Source organism: Amblyomma maculatum, chromosome 7, assembly GCF_055883805.1.
Source record: "Amblyomma maculatum isolate TAMU_Amacu chromosome 7, ASM5588380v1, whole genome shotgun sequence".
Lineage (NCBI taxonomy): Eukaryota > Metazoa > Arthropoda > Arachnida > Ixodida > Ixodidae > Amblyomma > Amblyomma maculatum.
Window position 1 is genome coordinate 48,171,328 of NC_139350.1, and position 21,739 is coordinate 48,193,066.

The window sequence follows — 21,739 nt, forward strand, 5'->3', positions numbered from 1 at the left end:
ACGCAAATATGATTTGTTGCAGAATGAACGGAGAGACCGACGGGGTCCGCAGGTAGGAGCACTCTCTCAACTTCCGTGGATGCACGAAGCCTCTACTGCGTCTATCGCCTCTGTCGTTACTAACGTAATCCATGAAGAAACTGCAAGATGAGCACTGAGGCACGAAATGTGCACGGCACAAAAATCGCGATTCACACGACCGCACATTCCAAACGTCGTTTACAAACACACGACACGTGATCTGCCTTGGGCTTTCCTGCAAAAACCCCAATCCGAAAATAATAAACAAAGCCAAGCCAATCCATGGGTTGCACTAATGGTTTGCTTATTTTCACTCGGTTGCACCAAGCTTCTAGCTTATTCCAACCGGGTCGCAGCAACGTGGCGCCGTCTGCTGCGACCCGGTTGCAGGAGCGAAATGCTTCCTGCAACCGGGTTGCAGGAGCAAAATGCTTGCTGCAACCCATGACGTCTTATCCGGTTTAGGAAAAACGTCACATCCGGCTATTGTTTTGTGGGTTTTGTGTTGCTTTTAGTAGCAAAATGGCTGGTCGTCGTCCTTCATGGTGGGAGCCGTGAGAGCTGTGTCGCCGTGTCAGCCGTGTGCTCTCGTGTTGTACGGTACGTAAGCAATTTTTCTATTCTTTAGATACTTCAGTGTGCATGTATTGAGTCATTACCCGCTGTCTGGAGTTCTACATTTAGGTTTCAACTTCCGTGCGCCCGAATGTTCTGTTGACGACCATTGAGCCTGCTTGGCCGGGAGTGGGCCCGAACGCCCCAAAGGTGTATTATCGAAGGTTTCAATCGAAAGCTCAACGCAGTTCGACACTAAGGAACATGTGGTTAAATACCGTTTATTAGGCCAACCGCACGGAAATCTCAATCATGTAAAGCACGCCTGACTATCAGTCTTGCGTGCGCTTGAAAAGGGCGGGAAACTTGGGTAAGCTTTCCGCAGCTGTCTGGGTGAATAGTTAATGATTGTAACGTCTCTGAGCTGATAGAGGGACTTTAGGAGGTACTAGGATATGACAAAACAACGCGTAGAAGCAGGAAAGGCGAGGATCACACAGGCCTGTGTGGGAAGCGTTTGTTTTGATGCACCACGACGTGCTAACCATTTGTGCGACGTACTATCATTTTGTGTGGCCCTCGTTGCTATGACGCGGTGTAATGATTTCATACCTCATTTTATGACTGCACACTGTCAAATGTATGCAGGGCCGCTTTCTAATTACGGTGAGGTAAGCGATTTCGCCTTGTGTTTAAAGTGCATCAACATGTACTTGTCTTAAATTCAATTTGTTTTGTGTGTGTGAAGATCGCTTATAAGCTGACGTCTAATATTTGGTACGCAGGGACCTTCCTGATATGTGTTTTGGAGTCTAGCATGTGCTTGCTGGTTGCTGAGGCTGAACAAGGGACTATGAAAGGCGGAGGCAGCATATGCTCTAACGCCACAAGGTGAGCCCTGTACTTAATTTCAAAACAATTGCTGTGCCACCGCGACTGGTCATTTGTTTTACATGGGGAACATGCTTGGGCACAGGTCCCCAGTTTGCATAGAGTGCATGAATGAATCAAACAAGCAAGCATTCCTGCAGCTGCAGTGTCCAGCTTGTAGTTTGCAGCCTTTCTTTCTCACTTGCAACTAATGCATTGCAAACAGTGTGCAATGTAACAGTTGATTCAGACTAAGAAAAGCAGACTAGCTCCGAAAACAAACAAATGTTTGCGCAAGATGGAAGATCAAACCACGCTATATTGTCTTCTCAATTCGCTGTGGAAAACTGGCAAAGCTGCCAACGAATGATATTCCTGCACAGGTTAGTTGTGTTGCTTTTTTGTGCGTGTGACAATGTTGCTGCAAGAAATTTATAGCTTTGGAAACCACTGTGAAAGATAAAATGAGGTCTGCAAGATTGGCATCAATGGCTTGCAAGACAAGCAGCACAGAATATACACCCTGCCAATCCGCCTTTTGCGCGAGGATGTGGCGCCATCATGCGGGAGCGGGCGGGAAACACATTGAGCGGCAGTGTAGCAGACGATGCGAAAGCACACCATACGAAATGGCCACGCCAACGCTGGTAGAAAGCGAAAGCTTCCCCCCTTTTTTGGCCTCTGAGCGGAAAGTAGTGACAGTGATTGCAGCATATCAGGTTCACGCAGTATGGGGGAAGGTAGAGCGTTTTCACAATCCACTCATAACGCACGTACGCATATACTATCTTCGTATTGTAAGAGCGTGTAGCGCGGGCAGTGTTCGACGTGACAGAATGAGACGCTCTCAGCGTGCAGGTTTTCGGCAGACAGGAGAGCGTGGGGGCAGAGAGAGAGAGAGAGAGAGGGATCTCAAAGGGCAAAGCAGCCAGGGGTTTGTTGATGCTGCAGAGCTAGGTGGAATCGTCTCCTGTGACTTTGAGCGGCGCATATGCGCGGGGTGTCTTGAGTTACCGAGCACAACGCGGTCACCGCGGCGCCGGCATGGTGCAATGGGCGTCGCTTCCTCCTCGCGTCATCTACAACCGTGCAGCTATAGGATTTCATCCACGAAGATCGGCAGAGAGTCACATGTACACACCCCGTGAAAAGGGCATTGTCCCGACCGGAATGCACACCTGCAGGAAACGCGCTGCATTTTTCTGGCAATAGATGATTCAGAGCTGTAGCCGGTTTCTGGCCTCAGGAGTCAGAACGGATGTGGTCGCAGTGGTGAAAAGGTTCTTGGTGAGCAGAGAATGGTCATTCTGTTGTGAAAGGATCTCCAACGTTCATTTCTGCCTCCGCCGCGATTTCTGCGGAATCAACAACTTGGTGACACATGTGAATCTCCTACATATCGGATGCGCATCCTTCAGGAACCAACCCTGTTCTACGTCCAGAGCGATCCACTCTGCAAGTGAACGAGCATGAACCCTCCAGGAGACTCATTTATTGTGCCGGGCGGTTTCCTTGCCGTTGCAAACGGTTGGACGAAGACGACGATTATCAAGCTCCCTAACGAAGTGCATCTGATTGCGTACATTAAAGGAACAAAGTTCGGATGCTTTGGCGTGCACGAAGGCAAGCCTTTAATTAAAAAAAAAATACTGTGCGTCGTGCAAGTGTCAAGTGCGTCATATGCTCCGAGCGGCAAAAACACAGATACTACAGGTATGTATGCATCTAAGCGAAATGGGCATGATGAAAAGTACCTACTGGAGTTTTCACCCAGGCTGTAGCGCACCAGTGATAGCTGCAATGAGGATTTCTTCGGTGCGTGATTGCTTCAGTTGCACCGGGGCCTGAAGGCGATGTATTTTGTCCCTTCTTATCTTTATGTGCGAAAGGGCTAGGTAGCTTAGATATCACAGGCGGCTGTGTGCGCTAGGCCGTAATATTTAGCATGGTGTATCGTGACTGCCACCTCACTAACAAAAAAAAAAATACGGCGTTTTAATGCAAAGCCGTTCACGAGCCTCATGACCAGCTCAACCACTCGGCTCGCTAACGGCGGTGCATCACAACAAACACCCTTTTTTTCTTCTTTTTAGTCAGGCGGCAGTCGCGATAAAACATGCTAAATATTACGGTCTAGCGCACACAGCCACCTGTGATATCTGCGCTACCCACCCCCTTCGCACATAATAAAACAAACGACAAAATACATCGCCATCAGACGCACCGAACAAATGCTCATTGCGGCTATCACTGGTGGGTTATAGGCTTGGTGCAAATTCCGGTAGATACTTTTCATCATGCACATTTCCTTTAGATGCATACATACCTGTAACGAAGTGTTTTTCGCACAGTCGAGAGCACGCAGTCAGCTGCCAAGGTTGCCCATTCACGTCTTGACGCTTGGTTGCCCTAATCCAAGCTTCACGCCGTTGCAGGTTGCGGCTCGCCGAAGGAAACCTAACAAAACGCGTCTTGCATCCCGGCACGCCTCGAGAGTGGCAGCCGTAAGCGGCACAGGTGGTTGGCATCGTTTTACCGAGGCTGTGAACGTGACCGCGCCTCCAGCCCCCGTGCGTTGGCTATGAGTGCGGCGACGAGAAGCGCCGTCGACGCCGCTCAGTGTGTTTTCATCAGTCGCCGCTGGGGCTTCGCGCATGCGCAGAAAACTCGCGCAAAAGGCGGATTCTTTAACAGTATCGCTCGAGCGTCGACTGTCCGAGCAGAAGCAAAGGGGAAATCAGGAGAGGGAACAAGCAGGGAGATGTAATCGTGCTGCTTCAGCGAGTGTTGTCTGCTTGGCTGTTCTGCTCCGTTGGCAGCAACCCCTTGAATCAAGTTTCATATTGTAGTTCTGAGAGCGCTCTGCTATGTGCTTGTGGATTCAAGCTGTGCAAACTTGTAACGTTCCAAATATTATACTTGTCCCTGGTTCTATTTTCAGATACTGTCTCAAAGGTTTCTTTTCTCTTTTTTTTTTTAAGCAATGAAAGTACCGATACAACAATTTTTCAAAAGTATTGATGGCAAGAGTTATGGGGCAAGTTGGATTTTTTATTGGAAATGTGTGTACTTTGAAGATATTATTGCGGCTAAAAGCAAGCAATCACAGCTTCTCCGGGCACCGACATGCCTGCCAGCCAATTGTGGCAGGGTTGCTTCACATTGATCAAAGCAGCGTAGCAAACGAGGTTCACTGCAGCAGCAAGAATTGTGAGCACGCCCTCGCACTCCTGCATCTTCCGGCGCAGCAGCGCCGGGCAGTCGACGGTCACGTGGTACTGTTAAAGGCCCACTGTCCACCCTCCGGTCGAAAATATTTTCTTCCCCGGTGACTGTGAGACTTCGCCCCTAGAACGCAAGGCCGCAAAATGTTTTTGAAAAGAGTAACTAATACCGAAGTTACAGCCACCGCAATTACCCGATTCTGTCATGCTTCTCTCCTTCCATTCCCTCGCAAAGGTTTTTCACTCTCCTGCCCGAGGTCGTCTAGCCTCCGCAAGACAAATTTCCCTTCCTGCTCCGCGTTTGGCGGGAGGTGGGGCGTGGCACTCCGCGAGCACGAAAAAAAGAAAGAAAAAAAGGCCGAGGGAGCGCGCGCCGCTAGATTCAGTCTGGCCGTGGCGAGGGAAAAGCGTGCAGCGAGCAGTAGACACCCATCCTTCTGCCGTCAGTCAGCGAGACGGACCAACGTCGTTCGCGGTACGTACGTCATTACTGGGGCCTGTCGGGCCAGCGCAGGAAACGGGGAAGCTAGCTTCCCAAAGGAGAGCATGAGAGAGCTTTGAATTGTATTTTCGATACTTTGCGGCGCGCGTGTCACTGTAGCATTTTGCACAGACTATCTCCGGTACCTGATCGAAACACTGGGCTCCTTTGCTTAAAAGGGCCTTCCCTGGATAGTGGCCCTTTAAAGCATTGGCCAGGTGTACACTGCCTACAGTGGTGCCCATTTCGTAGCAGAGGCAATGCCTGCCTAAAGTATATCCTCTTCACTTGACGAGCAAAGAAGCATTCTAGTTTTCCCTGCTGAGAATGGGGAATGCAGCCCCTCCACTCCATCCACTATCTTCTCGCCAACATCGAACACTTTCTTTCCGCTCGTCAAAGATTATCCTTTTATGCCAGGGGCCTTGGCGCACGGCCCGCGGAGCTGCGTGATGCAGTCCGCCAGCTCAAAATTTTCAGCCGACATTTTTGAAAGCATTACCACCAGCCCTAATTTCCAACTAAAATAAACTCAGACTTTGTACCAGTTAGTACACGTTCATTTTTGAAAAGGCGTTGACCACTTAATCTGCGTGAACTTTCATTTGACATCACTATGCCTTCAAAGCAAGGAGCCAGACATCCTTGCCTTCTCTTTTATTTCCAAGTGTGCTTTTTTTTTTTTTTTTTTTAAGGATTATAAGTGTGGTAGTATTTATTAACAGGTGTACCATTTCAGTACCTCTCTCCGAGCGATCCTGAAGCGGCTTTTGTCCAGCATTGAAGTGGAAAGGAGCACACATTGCTTTTCTTTTGCAATAATAGGAGGGCTTGGTCTGACAAAACGAAGTTAGCTTATTTTTGTTCATTTTATTGTTATTTATTGTACTTTGTTTCCTGTTGTTTTGTTAATTTCTGGCTCCTGGGTCATGAGAGAAAAAGCTTTCTCAATGCAGCCCACGTAGCAATAAGAGTTTGAGACCCCCTGCTCTATGCCCATAATGGCAGGGGGTCAGTGGATAATTCATAATGAGTTTGTCTGAAAGGTAATTGTTTAGCAAAAAGCTACCATATGCCATTGGTCGGCTCGGACCCACAACCTCCACATCGTGGTGTTAGAAGTGTGTGAACGGGCCGCTCCGCACCGAACAGTAAGTGACGATACCGATGCTCTGATTTCCGTAGGCTGCCGAGAGACTGCGTTGACTGTTGGTGGCCGCAGGTTCGCTGGGTGCAGTTAAAATCTTCGGGTGAAGGCGTGGGGAATAGATGGGCTTCCCTATACAGCAGGTGTTTCTTGCTGTTTCTTCTGCCTTCGCTCGTACCGAGTGGTGTTGGTGACCACCGCTGCGTCTGTGGCTCAGCGACACATTGCGGTGCGGAGATGAAGACTTCCCTTCTCGACTGTTCACATTTGTTTACACTTGTTTACAAACTATTTACAATAACGTCGTCAGATGCGACATGCAGAATCAGCGAAGAGCATTGCAGCCAGAACACGTGCCGGCCCTGGCAGCGGTGCTGTTGTGAGCTATGATATAACGGCACCTCTCGCACACCACAGAGCGGGCACGCCGCCTGAGCTTCTTGTCTTTCGTCTACCGCCGTCGCCTCCAGTTCACAGATACATTAAATCGAGAAGAATATTGGCTTTCTCTTTCTTTGACGGAGGTGGTACCTACGCTTGACGAACGGCAGTTTTGGCATGGCGTGAAGGCTACATACGCACACTATTGGCTACTTTGCGTTTTCTCGAGATTTTATTCAGTTATATTTTGCTGCACACGGTGTCTAAATATTGAAGCATCCTCGCTAGAAGTCCGATGACAATTTTTTTTTCTGTCTAATTGAATGCGATTTCACGAATTGAAATCATGGCCAAACTGGTTGCTTTTAAGGGGGACATGGCTTTTAAAGCTATTTTTCCTACGTTTTTCAACAAATTTGATAAAACCTGGTAGTCTGATTTAGTTTCTTGCCCTGATTTCAAATATGTAATTAGGTTTCCAATTGGCCAATTAGTTCAAAAGATAAATGAAATTGTTCATAAAAAATAACTGCACTACAAAAAGTTCACATGAATACCTTGCTAGGTACTAGAAAGCATAACGAATATAATGTTAGGCGCACTTTGGTATAACAAATATTAGCGATGTTATAGCAGTTCACTGTTCCAAATGTGAGTGCCTTCCTGTCTTATTTAGAGCAAAATTGAAAACTCTGAACTGCTATAACATCGCTAATATTTGTTAAATAAAAAAATGCTCCTAACATTGTATTCATTACACTTTCTAGTACCTAGCAAAGTGTCCATGTGAATTTTTTGTAGTGCTGTTATTTTTCATTATTTCTGCAAATTATGAACAATTTCATTATCTCTTGAACTGATTGGGCAGCTAGAAAATTGGTTACATGTTTGAAATCAGTGCAAGAAACTGAATCAGAATGCCAGGTTTTATCAAATTTGGTCAAAAATTGGAAAATAATTTTCAAAGCCATGTCCCCCTTAAGCAGAAGCGAAATGCAATACAGCTGACATATTTCGTGGTGTGTTTGGAGACTGTAAACAGCCTAAACTAATACATTCTTTTTCAGCGAATTTCTAACAGTTTAGAGTTGTCGTGGGAAGGCGAAAGAGTCACACTGGCCGTACTGCCCGAATCCGTGAGTCTCGCTGCCTGTTAGAGGTTGGGCACACTACGAGCAGTGGCGCGCCGCGCCGGCGCGGCTCGTTCATACACAACCCTTCAGACACCACACTCCATATCATGTTCTACTTGGCACTTGCTGTATTTTATTTTAAACCAGCCAAAAAACGAGACAGAGAATAGAAGCTAACGAGATGAGGCTGGCTTCTCTGTGTCTAGTCTTTTGGCTGGCTTAAAATGAATGATTACCAACTCGCCCAGTTGTTAACCTTGTTGCTGTATTTACAGGGCATTTCCACGTCTGCTGCTGCGGTTTAGTTGAGCACTGGTGAACGCTGTCTATGTTGGGATACATGCAACATAAATAGCTTGAAAATAAAAGATTGCATAGCCATCATTGTAGCTAGTTTGTAAAGCATGGGATGCATAATGTGCACGTCTCGGACCTCAACGGTGGCATGTTTCTTGTTTCTGTTTTTCTAGTTTGCAATGGGGGGGGGGGGGGGGGGGGGGGGTATTTTTCATTTGACAGTAGATACGCTACTAATTACCGTTCATCACCAATGCAGATGTTTTTTATTAGTTAATTATATGCTTTCCTCAATTTCATTCTGTTGGTTTGCATACCTGTGTAGTAACAGGGTCTTTATATATTTTTTCTTTTCTGCTAAATAGAAGAGCATGAGCCTCTCATAGCCTGTGTTGCTTTGGGACGTTAAATCCCATACGCCAGACCAGCATGAGCCTCGTTTCTGGTAGTCGTAGATCTATTTCATTGAACCTCTTTGTTAATAATAAGCTTGTCAAACATACGTCAGACAAAAACATACAGTATTATGGGTGTGACACCATGAAGGTGTCAATCATTAGAAATGTCACAAGTGTTGGGCAGGCATGCAGGGCCCATCATTAACATGTTAAAATTAAGGAAGCTCCGGTGCCACTCAAGCGAAAACGTGAGAAGCCACTGACAGAAGGCCATGGAGTAGGGCATCTGAAGGGGGAAAGGGCTACCCTTGAGTGCAGTCTATCCTCACTGAAGGGATTACTGACCAGTGCCTTGGAAATTTTATCAGAACAGGCATGGATAAAAAAAATTATATGCACAAGATAGGGAGTGGAAATATGCTGCTTATTGATGTGAACTCCGAACTAGTCCAGTGGTGCTTGAGCACATCATAGTGGTATAGTCCACATTTCGCAGGCTAAAATAGTCATGTTTTTAGTCAAACTTATCATTCAGGCATCAAGTATAGAAACAAGCATTGCATTTTCTGCTAGTTTGTTCCAAATTGTTGCTAAAGTAATTGTGTTATTTTAAATATCTGTACATGTTTTGGCTGTTAGTCTTATATTTTCAGCAATGCATTGACCTTTGAATAAAAAGGAATCAAATAGGTTATTTTGGTATGTCAGGTATAAAATATTCAGCTAATAAAATCATTTGACTTTAGAAACGTGCTCCAAAACAATTTGAATGCTTCAAAACTTCAGTTTTATAGCTTCAAAGTGCTCGAGCCTGCTTCCACCTCTCCAAGTTGGTTTGTGGTTCAGGTCATTATTGACAATTCTGCATGACTGAATTGATGAGTTCAGTTCGGAGTTTTGGGGAGGGTTGCATCCATTGAGAAGAGTGAAAAATGCTGGCTGAAGATAAGGAACGCAGCATTATGCAAATTCCGATTGCTATTGGGCAACCATCTCATGGATGATGGCACTTGAAAGCATTTTGACTGGAGGTACAAGCACTGCTTGTGCTAGACCAGTGCAGCACTTCATCTTACAGGAGCATATGCACCTAATCTTGGTCGCATTTTGCTTGTTAACGACATGCAAGACATTACTCTGTACAGGTCATCACCTGATTTTTATCTTCAACTGCTTAATAATTTATAATTGATTTTTTGTCTTATCTGTTTCAGGGTGTCTATACTCCATTAACACACTGAATGTTAGTAGTGCTGCTACTGCACTTAAAGTCAAGTATTGGTCTCTGTTTGCAATACTTTTAGCTGCTTTGAGAAGTAAGATGCTCATGGACAGCCTCCTTAACAACATGAACTGGTGTATTTGTGATGAGGACCTTGTACAAAGACAGCCAGAGGTTTTATGATGCTGGCATTGTAGCAATTGTTGTGGTGCTGCAGTTGGTGAGGGATTTGGCCATCTTGTAGTTGTTGCCTGTTTGCTGTGGCCACCCTCAAAGTAAATAGCTATAGTCCTGTCACATAGTTTGAGAACTTCTTGTTATTTTTATGGAAACTACTGTTTGGCACAAAATGACTTGTGGCTGCCATCATGTGCGAGCGACTACATTTGGGTGGAACAGTTCCTCATTCTTTTTCACAGCCCATAGGAAGGATTTCACAGTTTAGAAATTGAAAAGTCCACAGCTGAATTAGTCGCGATTCTGGAATCATGCTGTGTAGTCGAAAAACGCTACATCCCGAGAGCAACACATGTCGTCTAATGAACAGTGCAAGCGAAACTTCTTGGATGCAGCAGCAAATGAAAATGTGCACACATGGTTTTCAAGATGTCTCAACGTTTATTTATATGCTTCACAACCTACCAAAGTTCGCATGCTTGCGTTATACCAAAGCACAATCACCTACCTGTCTGTTCTGATGTCTGCGGCCAGTGTTGATAACTTCATATCAGTTCTTTACCACCCACGGTGTCCATTTCTGCTGTGCATGTGCACTGCAGTGATACATTGTCGCACGCATGCAGAGAGCACTAGTACTGGCCTTACTTAGGGTAACTTTTTTGCTGTTTTGGCTTTTCTCATTCTTGAGCTATGCTACATGGTGCACACTTTCCTTTTGGTCTGGTTCCTTTGACGAGTCATGAATTCAGCATTTGTGCTTCTTTCCTTTTTGAGGGTGTAGTGACCACATGCAAATCCACTGTTAGAATATATGAGCTGCTGCATAGTCTGCAGTCCTGTTATCTTTTTATTTAAATTTGGTATGGTCTCTGAATTTCTCTGATTGTTTTGTTATTGTTCTGAGCTTGCGTACTTTTGTTTTTTCTCCCCATGACGGCCGATCCTGCACGTGACTGATGCTAGTCAAGAGATCACAACAGCTGCCCACCTTTCAAAGCGTGGCATTCCCTGGTCCAAGTTGACTGCTCCCTGTGCTACTGGCTCAACAGTGTACTCACAAGTCTGCACTTCACTTACACACGTTGGCCATAGCTTCTGTGTTAAAATAAAGTATTCCTACTTATGTGCCTTTTCATTCATTAATAATGCACATGATTGGAGTAATAAATACTCCAGTGCCAAAACACCACGTTGACACACACATTTATGCTTAGACTGCCTACCTTCTGCATTACTTCCCTTTTGTAGCCTACCTAGAAAGGTAAGTATTTACTGTATGTGTCATAGAACCACATGTATTTCTGTTATTCCTTTTGAGACAGGAAATAATCTGCAAAAGCAGTGAAGTAAGAAAAATTCACAGATATGTTTTGTAGATAATATTTAGAGGTAAGCGTATGACCGGATGGATTGGTCTGGGTGATGTGGGGACCATGATATGGTCCAGCTGCCTACCCAAGCAGCTCCTTTTGGCATGAGAAAAACTCGTTGCCTTTCAGAATCCGAAGTCAGATGTGTGAGTTGCGAGTTCATTCACATCATGTGGTAATTAGTAAACTTACAAAATGGTATGTGTGATAAAAGCGCAAACTAAGATTGGTGAGTCAATAAGTAGCCAACTAAATGTACAGGGATGAGGATACAGGAGTCTTAAATGCTGTGGCATGTTTTCCTTAACAGTGGTGCAGAAGTGCCCCCGAAATATTTGTTGCATTTGCTCAATTTAGGTGTATTTCAGTTTCTGGTATAACCTTTCCCACACCTTTAACCTTTAGGCACAGTAATCAGCAGTTAAAAAATAGCATTGTCAATATGACAGCGTTCCAAAAAATTGAGAAATAGTAATTTAGGTACGTATAGCAGCAAAAGTTTCTACACTACCATCAGCATGCACTTGTGATGCCAGCCATTTTTGGAACCATAAATGCAGTATTAACTTCAGTAGTTTATCAATTCAGTTTCGGACTATCCTCATGTTTGATACGATTTTAATGATGAAACCTTCAGCTTAATGCCTCCAGTAGCCTGAGTATTCTGAAGCATAGCATTGTTGCCTTACTTAATTGCTTGGCACACTTTTCAATTTTGCAGTGAGAAATTTTCTTAGCCTAAAAAAGTGAAAAATTTGGCAGTACTCTGTCAGGGACAAAGCAAGCTTTTGGAAAAGGAAAATAGAGTAGATGTCTCTGAGTGGACACCCCATGTGCACTGTGAATGAAACTAATGAGTACAAAAAGAAGCATATGCTTTCAAGCAAAGTATTGCAATGCTTAATATTACATAGAATTCCTCCTGGCACACATAGATTTCATATTTCAAGCTGCCAGTTTCCATCATGCAAGGACGACATCTGCTAGTTTCTATACAGCACCTTCGTGCTTTCGCACTGGCAAGCCACATTTTGCGAGAGGGTACCTTTCTAAGTGGACTCAGCTAGGCTTAACCTGATTTCCATGAAATATATATGGAAGGGTGCTTAAACCAGATGCTATCAGGCTACGTATACCTGCAGGTAAGGGCCCTACCAACTACTATTTTTTATAAAGAACATTTGATATATCTAGTCGTCACTTAGTGTTTGTCATATATACTCCCTGAAGCACAATTAATAGTGGTCTAATTGAGCTGCTTGGTTGATACTAAAAATGAAAACGCAGCACTGACACCAAACATGGGCGGGCTACTGCTCAATTAAAACGCCTGGAGAGAGTGTAGCGTAAGTCAACTTAATCGCTTTCACTTCTTTCTTGTCGACTGCGACATAAAGTATCGGTAGCACTTGTGCAGTGCTCACCTCTACAGACCAAGCATGCTATGCGTCTGGTCATCGACTCGCAGCTATCGACCGGCGCATCGTCTCCCAGCGGCGCCACGCCCTCCGCGGCACGGATTCAACCCTCTTTCCAGTTTGGTTTCTAATGGCCATCAATTTTCGCTGATTATTGCACTAAGCAGGTAAGCCCAGCTCTACTAACTGAGCACATAAATAAAATATTTTATCGAATTTAGTTTACAGTCCAGCCCTATGGCAGTCGCGTAACCGGCGAAGCGAATAAAGAGCACATCAGAGGATGAAAGTTCAGCGATTCACTCTGATGCATATCTTACGCACTGGATTTGTTAGAGACCAACATGGAATAATTTGAACAAATTGTTCGATATAAACGGTCATTTGGCTGCTGGATATACCATTGCTTGTAAATCCGGCCGCGCAAAATATATAGTAAAAAAAATTTACTTCTTTTTACACATTCTATGTTCACAACAAACATATGCATAACCACGCACTGAGATCAAGCGCCACATGAAAATTCGCGCTTCCACTTCAGTTCGAATAATAGCTCTCGCGGTCAAATGTTCGAATGAGTCGCGTTACATATGCTGTGTATGCGAGGTGGGTACGTGGCGGACGAATTAAACTGCACTGCAAAAGATGGTTTGGTTTGGTTTATGAGGTCCCGAAGCAACTCGATCAGGCTATGAGATACGCCGTATATAGTGGAAAGCTCCAAGAATTTCGACCACCTATAGCTGGGTTTTTACCGTACCGCGCAGTACACGCGGGCGCCTTGTTAGTTTTCGCGCCCATCGAAAAGCAGTCACCCCAGTCAGGATTGAATCCCACACCCTTGGACACAGAAGTCTGGTACGCCAACTGCACCAGCACAGCAGGGGGGGGGGGGGGGGGGGAGGGGGGGAGACTGCAGAAGACACTGTTGCGTTGTTGGGTGCTTGGTTTTGCCCGCGGCTGCTACGTTTTTGTGACATGACCATGCAGTCCCGTTCCACCTAGCTTCCACTGGGCCATTTCAATCTCGACCTCCTATAAAATCGCAACCATGCAATTCCTGGCACGAAGTCGCCTCCTGGTCGAATTAGCATGGCTTACCCTGCTCGAGTCGCCAGACAGTTCGTGTATACACGCTGGCCAGCAAAGACGTATGGGATCTGTTGGCTCTTAAATGATCACAACGGTGCACTGCAATGCCGATCGACGCCACGTACACGCTTACGGGCGGCATGCAATTCGTTGCAGCCTCCGCTGCTGCGGGTGCGAGTCGTGAAAAAAGAAACTATGCCGGGACTGCGGGCATTGCAGAATTAACATGCAGTTTCACGGGTTGGTTCGGCTGGAGGCTTTTAGTTTTGCTCGTGTATGCGGTGCGATTTCTGCGGTGGTGTGGAGCAGGCAATAGGTAACACGTGGTAACAATTAATTAAGCAGGCGCTGGTATATAACTGATATTACTTTTTAACTAGTCATGCGCACTAGCGCCTCATTTACTAACAGCTATAGGTTTGCTGAGGTCGCAATTATAATATCTATATCAGTTTTTTAAATTTTGGAAACACCATTATCGTCCCCGCTTTTAGCACATGAATTTAGGCCGCGCATGGCAGAAAACGAAACCTCTCGGTCGAGGATAATTTAGTGCGCGCGGCATATATATGTACGGGCGTACGTTGTACGATCGCTTCGCTAGCCATTCCTCCCGGGCGCTCCCGAACATTATGAAAGGAGTGACACCCGCGGCGGTGCGTGGCGCGTATTCAGCATGCATGACTATAGCATGGCGATTTGCGCTCACCCGCTGTATAGTTTCGGTTTCGCCTGTGTACGGCCGAAACTACCCGAGCAGGTTGCGTAGATGGCAGCGTACTGCTCCGAAGTTGTCACTTGCTCCTTCGTAGCGCCCAGGAGGGACGGCAAGCTTCGAGAGCAAGGTATACCCGCACATATGAAGCGGGCTCATAAGAGAGCCAGGTCATAGCCTCCTCTATTTTTTTCGAAAAAATAGAGGAGGCTATGGCCAGGTACGCGCTCGATCATCACAGTGGTTTCCATTTAGCCCGCGCATCAAAATTTCTTTCGTTAAATACGCCAACAGAATTATGTTTTGGGAAAGTTTACACTGATATAGATACTGACATGGGCGTCGGCATGACCCCCTGCATGGTGCCAACAGATTCTTATTCACTGAAACTGCATTGTCAGAACACTTAGTGACATAATTTGTTCATTCTAGAAGGACAAACTCGTGGAAGCTTAAATTTTGGGGCTTGTGTTATTAAATTAAGGAAAAAAGTATGGGAGATGGAATAAACCCCACCCTTTACAACCCCCTTTACTGATACATTATCACCAGGTTTGATTTGGTTGTTTAATCTGATGCAAAAATTCATAATAGCAATAAATGGACAGCAGAAGACGGTTTTGCCGCACAGTGGGCCATTACTGGTATTGACAGCAAGAACCGCAATCCGAGAAAATTAAGTTAAGCGACTATGAGAAGCGCAGCTGGGCAATGGTCTGTTATGAGTTCTGTATACAGGGTATGTGGTTGGTGTAGTCAAAACGATGGCAGCACACCGAAGAATGCATCTGTAATGCATCTCACCCGAGCCTAATATGTATAAAATTTTAATATACTAGAAAAGTATGCAGCATAATGTTTGCTTATAAGCAAATTTGAGGAATTCGTTACGGAAAATGTTCTGTGCTCTTGATATAGCACCTACTCCCGGCCTTTTGAATTGCCTGTGGTGAGGGAAATGAGATCAGCGAGTGAAGCAGGCGCACCAGACTACTACGAGGTATCGAAGCACTGGAAGTGGTAGACGAATATGTTTACTTAGGACAGGTAGTAACCGCAGATCTAGATCATGAAAGGGAAATAACTAGAAGAATAAGATTGGGATGGAGTGCATTTGGTAAGTATTCTCAGATTATGACTAGTATCTTACCGATATTGCTCAAGAGGAAGGTATACAGCAGTTGCATCTTACACTTACTCACCTATGGAGCTGAAACATGGAGGCTAACGAAAAGGGTTCTATTTAAGTTGAGGACAACGCAGATTACTATGGAATGAAAAAATGGTAGGTGTAACGTTAAAAAATAGGAGGCACATAGAGTGAGTTAGAGAGATAACTTGAGTTAATTACATTCTAGTGGAAATCAAGAAGATGAAATGGGCATGGGCAGGGCATGTAATGCGTAGAGAGGACAACTGATGTTCGGTTAGGGTAATAAACGATTCCAAGGGAAGCAAATCGTCACAGGAGACAGCAGAAAGTTTGGTGAGCGGATGAGGTTAAAAAGTTTGCAGGAGTAAAGTGGATGCAGCTAGCACAGGTAGAGGAGTATGGGAGAGGCCTTCACCCTGCAGTTGGTATAGCCTGGCCGATGATGACCACGAGCCATTGGAAACTTGTCCAGCTGCAACGAACTACACGGTTTGTTTGTAGCGATTCTGCTGTGAATACAAGCAGGTGCTTCACCATCTAGCCTGTCATGCCTACGACAGACAAAAGCACACTTGGAACTCTTATGGAGGTGATGCCACTTAGGTGCCAGTCACTAAATGTGTTTTCAAAAGTGTTGGAAAGTCATACAGGGCCTATCGCCAGTGTGTTGAAACTAAGATAGCTCAAGCAATAATTTGAGCAGCCACAGAGGGCCATAAAGTAATGAATTTGAAGGGGAAAAAGGCTATACTTAAAGTGCCACCTATCTTCCCTGAAGGCGCTACTGGCCAGTACCCAGAAATTTATCGGCACAGGCGCAGGATCAAAAAGAATATGCACAAGATAGAAAGCAGAAATGTACTGTTCATTGATGTGAACTTCGAACTAGTGGCAATACTTGAGTGCATCAAAGTGGTGAAGTCCACCTTTGAATCTTACAAAACAGTATAAATCTCTTAGTTAAACGATCTTCAATTATGAAGTGTAGAAGGCAGCATTCCATTTGCTGCTATTTAACCCTTTGACTGGTTTTGCTGTACAGGTGCTGCGGCCGCATGCCGTCCCGCGGCGTTTTTTCAGTACGGGTATTGCGCTAAACGCATAGCGTTTGAAATAGTTCGACACTGGAGGTGATTTTTTTTTTTTTCGAAATATTCGACAGTCAAAGATCTAAGTGAGGAAGCTAGAATTCTATTATTAAAAGCGAGTCTAGAATCTTAGACATAATGTGATTGCTCCAAAACTCTCGCTTTATTGCTTCAAAGCTGCTCCAAAGTTACTTATTACTGATCCCTGAGCTGCTCTAAAATGCTTGAGCCTGCTTCCACCTGTGTAAATATGATTACTTTCTTCCCCTGTCCGGCGCTTCAACCAAGAAAAAAACTCTGTTATAATTTCTTTCCAGTGTTTTTTTGTTTGTGTGACTAAACTATTTAAACTAATATTCTGCCTTGAGGTCTTAACCAACTTAATAATCTCCTTATTAATAAGTGAAGCATATAAGCAGAAGGAGCGATCACTTTCACTTTGACATTAGATGTTGCAGAAAGTCAAGTTCATCATGGTTGACAGCAAAGTCTTATTCATTGTAATAAATTTATGACTGTATCAATACTTGTGCATGTTACTATTGGAATGAGGTCTTTGAGATTGAGATATATGTAGTCAGAGGTAGGGAGATGAACACAGCACCGACTGTCAACTGAGGTTTGTTGGAAAACGGAGGAATTTAAGCATATTTTCATAACATGTGACTCAGCCGAAGTCAAAACGTCATATACACATATACCAGTTTTCTCTCCTAACAAAGCACTGACAAAAAATAAAAAAAATAACAATAAACAAGAAATCACAAAAATCCAAAACGCAAGTGAAGTAGTATACACCATGAGCAAGCACATGCCTCACCGCTAAACATTCGATGAAGACAAATGAAAAAGCCAGGTTGAGCTGTATATGGGCTTCTGTTGTCAAAATGTAAAGTATGAATGAGCAGGATTAAGTCGTGTCGTTAGCCTTAAAAACCACCAGATATAGAACCGGAAACTGCCATACAAGAAAAGATATCACATACTAAGCGTTTTGAGTAAACCTACGCTACTTACAGGATCTCAAGTTCTTTTTCACTGAGCATTATCGAAGGTGCACTGACGCACAAGCCCTTTTTCTGTTTGATGACTTGCCTCCAGAATCTCTCTTGTAATCTGCTTGTTGCTTCTACCAATAATCTTTGTTTTGTGAAGCCCAGTGCTTAAAGTCTGGCTCAATCGGAGGGGGTCTGTAGTGATTCGAGCATTGGTGGAAAGGGAAATAAAGAGAGAAAGTGGCTGGTTGCCTGTTTTGCAAATCGTTTTATACAAAGGGGAGAAATCATTATTTTTCTCCATCTCTGGTTTTTATTAATACTCAATGTGAAACTGTTGAAACGATAGAGAAGAAATCTTCCAATTACACCACTGACAAGAACAAAACAATGATTACTTGGTTCGTATTCTTACAGTCCTCATGCTTGAATTCAAGCTTGTGGGGATCTCGGACCCCTCTTAAATATTACGGGGGGGGGGGGGGGGGGGGGTCTCTGACACATCCCTTGGCTTTAAGCCCTGTAGAAGCCAGGGCATACAACCTGTGCACCTGCTGCAGTGCAAAGCTACATTTCCTTCGCAGATGTTTCTTTTTTGCAAGTTTTTCATAAATATAATTGTGTTCTCAGAGCCAGTCATTGAGGCATCTACCCGTTTGTCCAATGTAACGTTTCCCACAGCTTAATGGGATCTCATACACCACACCTGTGCTGCAGGGTACAAATAAAGTCTGGTGTTTTATGCTACATGCGCGTCGCGCTGCACACCACAGGTTTGAGTGATCCTACAAAGCTTCGATAACTTTTCCAAAGCTGTAAAAACTACTTCGATATTTACTTTTTTGCCTATTTGTTTCAAATCATGCGATATGCTGTGCAGATAGGGTATTGCAACCAGATTTTGTTGTTGTATTCTGTCCGCTGTGTTAGGCATAGCTTCCTTGCTGTTTGTTTTCATTTTTTTATAGGTTCCTTCAGCAACTGAGATGACACCATGTTCCGGATAGCCGGCTTCTTTCAACCTGTCAATTTGATGAATGAAGCTGCTTTCCAGGCATTTTCGAGATTATCTCATTCTTCTTTTGACACCTCTTCCTTTCTTCTGTCAGTAAATTTTATGTCAAACGTAAAATGGGAACAAATTTTCTCACCATCCCGGCACATTTCATTTTCCTCACTTTTGTTTCCCGACCTGGTGGGCTTGGCTAGTCTTGCATCAGCTGACGGACTGGTTGGCTTTGGTGACCCGTACTCAGGACATTCTCGGTGCCTAATACTCCGTGTCATTAAAGTTTCTTCCTCCTTCTCCCAGTGCATTTCTTTCTTTACCGTTTCCACCTAAAGCATCTTGTCCCAACTATATCTCTCATTTGCATTAGCCTAGAACACTGCTTTTCCTTTTCACCATTGCCATTCAGTCCCCCATTCATCTTGACTCTCCTCCTTTTAATTGGTGTACCTGGCTGGAGTCCTCCATGTCGAAGTGACAGGTGGCTCTGGTTCTACAAGTTGCAAACCTCTTTGGCACTCATTTTTGTAGCCAAATAAAGTTTATTACTACTACTTCTACTAGGTCTTGAAGTACAGTTTAAAGAGTTGAGGAAAGGTCTACAGAAAATGACAGCGCCCGTACGCAGCGTTTTTACGATGTCTTCGCAGCGACTGATTCGTAGCTTGCACTTTAAATGTCGTTGAAAATTAATCGCAGATAGTCCTAAATTTTGGCAAGTGTACGTGTCTCTGAAACAAAAAAAGTTCTCTCAAACAGTGAAATTCATTGGCATTCTAAAAAAAGTGATCACACTAATAATTTACCATTTATCAACGTCACAGATATCAGAAATCCTTATATTTTTCTCGGTTTCAGGAAATCCTTTAGAGTCGATTATTGGCGCAGTGCTACGCACCAAATTCACCTGACATTGGCCGCAGGAAGCATCCGCCTCGTTGTGAGCTCGATAAACAGAATCCACTGAGCGCTCCACACGTGGACAGTTTCCTGTGCGGCGAGGTTTCCTGTACTGTGTCAGCGTAATCTCATTTTTGGGGAATATACTTGTGCCTGGTTGTCTATATTGGAGTTGATGTGCCCTCAGTCTACGGCAAGCCGCCGGGCTATCAAGTGCCACATTTAACCAGATTAATCCTCGAGTCAAGTACGATATAATGAGCCAAGCTGTGTCTCGATTTATTGTAAAGTACTGCAGGTCAGAGGACGAACCTTGCATCCACGTGGGCTTGACACTAAATTTGCCTGTCTGACACTCGCATAAGGCGCGCACACTGTTGAAAAAAGCGATACAAAAAAACAAAGCTGTCATTAGGTAAGTGGTACACAATAAAAATATTAGGCCCATGAATGCGGTACAGCGAAAAAAGCGTAAAAACGACGCCAGTAAATTTAAAATACCGCGGTGGTTGTGTTTTGCTTTCCATAAAACCCGCGCATGTTTTCCGCAGCATTGCCCAAATGCACGGGTCTTTTTCTGCAATATTGGAACATTGTAAACAGTAAATCATTAACGAATTGCAGAAGGCACGTTTTCTTCGCCAACAAATCCTCCATAAACGTGGAAGCAGACTTACGCCGCGTGCGTTTCTGCAAGCGCCGCCTGCTGCCGATCCACAATATTGGAGGTATACGGTGGCGTCACCTCTAGGTCGATCTCGCGGCGATACTTGCATGGACTCTCTCACTGCTTTTTTTGGCTCGCCGTATGAGCATTTTAGCCTTGCTAAGTTTGTTGCCCTCGTTGAAGAACTTTTGCCCTCGTTGAAGACTTTTACTGCATCCAAAACAATTCAAGGAAGAGGGTATATTATGGTACGATATGTGGCACAGCAAAACTGAGGACTCGTAAGATGTAACAACTTCTGTTTCAGCTAGGCATTCTTCCCCGCTGTGGCAAAAGCCATTAAGTTGACTCTGGCCTTGCCAGTTGCCACCCTGTAGAACGCTCCTTCAGCACAATGAGGAGGCAAAAACCTGGCTACGCTCGACAATGACAAACGACAGGCTGGACGGCCTTAATATGATGAGTGTACACAAAGAAAATGGGATGAAGAACAAGACTGACTTTATCTCTCGGGTCATCAGGCAATTGGCCCAGAAAAACCCCAGACGTCTGCAGCTGCTATTCAAGGATGACTGAGCATTCGATTGTGCTGTGTTCGTTAGATCGCGTGTGTCGAGAACCCGTCGTCCCGCCGTAGCGATACTGACTTACTCTTCACGAAGTGATATAAACTGCTCGCATTTTGCTCTTATGTTCAATAATAACATTCAACGTTCCATCCAAGGCTGGCTCAGTTTACAATTCTTGTTTCAAATGCATAATTCAGACCGCAAATAGGGTTTTTTTGGTGCTAACCTATATTCCCTACACCAACCACACACACCTCCAGCTATCAGATGCCCCGCTTGCAAAAGGTTCTGCGGACGCCCTTGAAACCAACCATTATAGTTAGTTACTGGCATATAGAGCTGCACTGCAGCTAGGGCGCAATTAAGGTGCATGAGGCAGCACAATTCAGACCCAGTATTCACGACTCCATAGTGAACTGGAATTCTAGTTCACTATAGGTACGATTTTCCTATCCGATGGAAAGCAGCGCGAAAAACAACAGAAGCACAGACTGGAGAACCCTCCAGTGGTTATCTTTTTAACATTGCGCAATAAGTACTTTTGAATTTACGCGCGTGTTTTGCTAGTTGCAATAACTTCCTCAAGAGGGCAGAGCATAGACCAATTACCACTATCATTTCTTGCAATTCGAACGAGCTTTCTGAATAAATGTTGGAAGAAAATAAGAAAAGTTATTAAAAGGAATACGCAGAGATATCAAAATTTTATAACTATTTGAATCAAAATGATAAAATTTTATGTTATTCAAGTATAATTGTTGGATGTCAACCGCAGCTCACCGTACTCATATGCTAAGCGCAGGATGTTTCTATATATATGAGGACACAAGTAAATCATTCGTACTTGAAGCCGA

The 21,739-nt window shown here is 44.5% G+C and overlaps 1 long non-coding RNA gene across 1 annotated transcript; it reads left to right on the plus strand.

Annotated features, from left to right (window-relative positions):
• Positions 1 to 507: 507 nt before the first annotated feature.
• On the plus strand, positions 508 to 11,144 carry LOC146183158 (uncharacterized). The gene is made up of 3 exons (XR_014708736.1): positions 508 to 621; positions 1,362 to 1,467; positions 10,873 to 11,144. It is a non-coding gene; the product is annotated as an uncharacterized LOC146183158 (long non-coding RNA).
• Positions 11,145 to 21,739: the final 10,595 nt, after the last annotated feature.